This window comes from Equus asinus, chromosome 16 (genome assembly GCF_041296235.1).
Source record: "Equus asinus isolate D_3611 breed Donkey chromosome 16, EquAss-T2T_v2, whole genome shotgun sequence".
NCBI classification, from domain to species: Eukaryota; Metazoa; Chordata; class Mammalia; order Perissodactyla; family Equidae; genus Equus; species Equus asinus.
This window is the reverse complement of record NC_091805.1, coordinates 1,272,215-1,277,075: the sequence shown is the minus strand read 5'-3', so window position 1 is coordinate 1,277,075 and position 4,861 is coordinate 1,272,215.

The window sequence follows — 4,861 nt, the reverse complement described above, 5'->3', positions numbered from 1 at the left end:
AAGAGATGGGCTTGTCTGCTACTGTCTTCCATCCTGATGTGGTCCATGGGCGTCTTGGGGCTACTTAGGGCAGAGGTGGAAAAGTCACTGAACTAATTACTTCGGGGCCAATCACAACAGCAACATCTGTGAATTTGGGCCAGCAAGAAATGAAAAAGCCCACCAAACCTTGCCATGGCCTCCCTCCTTCCTAAGCAGGTCCCCTCTCCTCCTTGGCCACCTATCCTGTCTATTTCAGATACACTGAATGTCTTCCTCCTCCTGGAGCACAGAGCATTCGCTCCTAGCCCTAGGCTTTGACATGTTCTTCACTGGGCTTGGAATACGTTCAGTCTTCTCCCCTACACATCCCAGCATCTACTGGCTCACTCCTACCAACCCTTTAACCTCGAGTTCTCATGCTGGGCGAAGCCTGCCCTAACTCTCTGTGTCTCTCCAGGATGTTTTCCTGTGATATCAAGCCCTTTCACAGTCAGCACACAATGCTCTGAATTTATAGTCTTCTTTAGTTTCTCTCTTGTCTGTGAACATTGATGCAAAATTCCCAAAGGAAATAGAGCAAAACCAAGTTGAGTTTATTCCAATAAAAATGTTGATAAAACACTATACCCATTTATGATAACAAATGAACAAAAAACCTTAGCATATTAGAAACAAGAACATCCTTAGTCACATCAAAGTTTTTTTTTTTTAACTTTTCTTTTTGAGGAAGATTAGCCCTGAGCTAACTGCTGCCAGTCCTCCTCTTTTTGCTGAGGAAGACTGGCCCTGACCTAACATCCATGCCCATCCTCCTCCACTTTATACGTGGGACACCTACCACAGCATGGCTTGCCAAGCCATGCCATGTCCGCACCCGGGATCAGAAATGGCGAACCCCAGGCCGAGAAGCGGAACCTGTGAACTTAACTGCTGTGCCACTGGGCCAGCCCCAAAGTCGTTGTTTTTTTTTTTAACTCAAACAACCTACAGGAGGTATACTCACAGGCAAACTATTAAAAGCTTCTTCCCGAAATTGGGGATGAAATGCCTACTATCGACTTTATTCAACATCACACAGAAGGTCACAGTCAGCGAGTGAACAAGAGTCTGAGAGGATGAAGATTGTGACGGAAGAAAACTGTCATGATTCACAGTCGACCTGACTGCACAGAACATCCAAGAGTCTAAGACGAGCACAATTAGAAACTAATTTAGCAGTTCTCTGGATATGGTCAGCATACAAACGTCAGGAGCTTTTCTTTATACCAGCAACAACAAATTGGAAAACCATATTTCTAAAAGATACCATTTATAATATTTATGAGTACACGTAAAGAAGGAAGTGTAACACCACTATGCCATTAAACGTGATTTAGAGAAATCAAAGACGTTAGGTATGTGGAGGGATAGACCGTGTGTCTGCATTGAAAAAATCTGCATCATATATATATAAACGTCAGTGCTCCCCAACATGATCCGGAGATTTCAACGCAACCCTGTTCAGAATCCCAGCAAGTTTTTTTGGAAATTGACAGCTGATTCTAAAATTTATACAAAAACGTAAATGACCAAAAATAGCTAAAACGGTTTTGAAGGACAAAGTTTGAGGACTTGTACAACTGTACATCAAAACGTACCATAAATGTCTAAAGTACACTTGAAAAGAATGTGTTTTCTGTGATTGTTGATTTTAATGTTCCCTACATATCCATTGGATAAATTTTTTCAATCATGTAATTCATTTCTTTTGCATCTTTTCTGATTTTATTTTTGGTCTGCCTATTCCATCCTTTACTCAGAATGTGTGTTTAAATTTCCCATTATGGAATAAATTTAACAAAAGATGTGCGAGACTTCTGCTCTGAAAACTACAAAATGTAATTGAAAGGAACTAAAGAAGACAAATAAATGGAGAGACACCCCATGTTCATAGATTGTAAAATTTAATATTGTGAAAGTGGCAATACTCCCCAAATTGTTTCCAGATTCAACACAATTCCTGTCAACATCTCAGATGGAATACACTCTGAAAATACACTCAAATAGCCAAAACAATCTTTAAAAAGAACAAAGTTGGAGGACTCACACTTCTCAATTATAGAACTGTAGTAATTAAAACAGGGTGGTATTGGCAAAAGGATAGGTGTATAAATCAATGGAATAGAATTGACAGTCCAGAAATAAACCCTTACAGTTACGGTCCATTAATTTTCAACAAGGGGGCCCAGACATTTCAATGGGGGAAAGCACAGTCTTTTAACAAGTGGTGCTTGACAATGGATATCTTCAGCAAAGAATGAAGTCGGACCCTCATCCCACACTATATACAAAAATTAACTCAAAGGCTTTGTAGTCCGAGATGCAGGAATTGAAACTGAAACACACACACACACACACAGAAGTAAAGCTTTGCGACCTTGGATTAGACAATGGTTTTGTAGACGTGACAACAAAGGTACAAGGGATAAAAGAAAAAAGAGCCAAATCAAAACTACATAGATTTTTAAATAGATTCATCAAAATAAAAAAGTTATGTGCTTCAAAGGACAGCAGCACAAAAGTGAAATTGAAAATCACGTATCTGATAGAGGACTTGTCTCCAGAATGTAAAAAGTACTCCGAAAACTCAAAAATAAAAAGACAAATAACACAATTTTAAAATGGGGAAAGAATCTGAATAGACATATCTCCAAAGAGGATACACAGATAGCCAACAAGCACATGAAAAGATGCTCAACATCGTTAGTCAACAGGGAAACGTAAGTGAAAACCACAGTGAGATACCACTTCACACTCACTAGGCTGGCTACAATTATGAAAATAAAAACAAAAACCCCAGACAATTGCAAGTGTTGACAAGGGAGTGGAGAAACTGGAAGCCTCATACATTGCTGGTGGGAATGCAAAATAAGGTAACTACTTTGTTTAGCAATTCTTCAAAAGTTAAACGTAGAGTTACCATGTGACCCAGCAATTCCACTCTTAGGTATATTGAGATAATTGACAGCAATACCTCCACATGGAAGGTTGCACAGAGATGGTCCTAGGAGCATATTCACAAAGCCCCAAACTGGAAACAACCCAAATGTTCACCAATTGATGAGTGAAGATATAAAATGTGGTCTATCCTTACAAGGGAATGTTAATTGACCATAAAAAGGAAGGAAGCGCTGATACGCACTGCACCATGAATGAACATTGAAAACATTATGCTAAGTGGAAGAAGCCAAACACAAGGGCCACGTATGTGTGACTTTCTACATGAAGAAATATGGCACATCCATAGAGAGTAGAGGTTGCAGGAGTTTGGCAGGGGCGGGAAAGGGGAGTGAATGCTCATGTGCATTTGTTTCTTGCAGGGAGATAAAAATGTTCTGAAATTAGATACTCGTGATGGTGACGCAACTCTGTGAATGTACTAAAAGCCACTGAATTATACACTTTAAAAGGGTGAGTTTTATGATTGAATTATATTTCAATAAATCTCTTATTAAAAAAATCTCCCACTGTGATTCTGCATTTGTCTATTTCTCCTTTTTTGGTACAACTCTGCTTTGTATTTATTGAAAATATGTTTTAGGGAAAAAAATTTGACTTGTCGTGTCTTCCTGGTAGAATGATCCTTTTATTATTATGAAATATCAATCCATCTCCAGTATCACTTCTTGCCTTTAAAATCTGTTTTGTCTGACGGTGGTATGTCTACACGCTGTTTGTGTTAGGGTTGCATTGTGTTTCTTTTCCACACTTTTGTTTTCAGCTCTTCCCTGTGCTGTATTTACATTGTATCTCTTGTAAGCAGCACACAGTGTTTTCTCTGTTTGTTTAACCTAGTCTTTGTCCTTTAATTGGAATTTTGTTTGATTCATCCAGTCTTTGTATTTTAATTAGAATGTTTACTCCATTTAAATTTAATGTAATTACTGATTTACTGGGTTGAAATCTACCATTTTGTGCTATTCATTTATTTCTTCTACCTTTTCTTTTCCTTTTTTTCTTTAAAGATTGGCACCTGAGCTAACATCTGTTGCCAATCTTTTCTTCTTCTTCTTCTTCTCCCCAAAGTCCCCCAGTACATAGCTGGATATTCTCGTTGTGAGTGCCTCTGGTTGTGGCATGTGGGACGCCCCCTCAGCATGGCCTGATGAGTGGTGCCATGTCCGCGCCCAGGATCCAAACCAGTGAAACCCCGGGCTGCTGAAGCGGAGCACGTGAACTTAACCACTCGGCCATGGGGCTGGCCCCTATTCTACCTTTTCTATGATGCTTTTTCTCTCCCTTCTTGTCTTCTTTTGGGTTAAGATTTTTTTATTATTTCATTTTCCCCTCTATTATCTTGTTTGTTATACATTCTTTTATTATTCCTTTAATGTTTATCCTGGAGACTCCAACATGCATATTTGACTTTTAAAATCTAATATGATAACTCTAGTGCTATGATGTACTATATTACATATTGTATATCATTGCATATAATGTAACATCCTCTAAGACAAGACATGCAGGAACATATTGGAACATCTTGACCTATTTAATACGCTTCCGAATTTCTGCTCTGCTGTCATGTATTTTAATTCTCTATGTGTCTTATATCCCACAAGACATTGTTATTATTTATACAGTCAACATTAATTTAAGTTTCTCTAAAATTGCTCTTTTCTGTCTCTCTTCTTCCCTTCCTGCATCTCCATGCTTCTGTGAGGGATCCCTTTCCTTCTGCTAAGAACATCTTTAGCGTTTTCTTCAGTGTGCATCTGCTGTCTAAAAGTGTCGCTATCTTGACTTTGCTTTTGAAATACTAGGTCACCAGTTATTGTGTCTCTTCTAATATATTTTATTTTAAAAAGCTGTATGTGACTCCTCACGTTCATTTCACAAA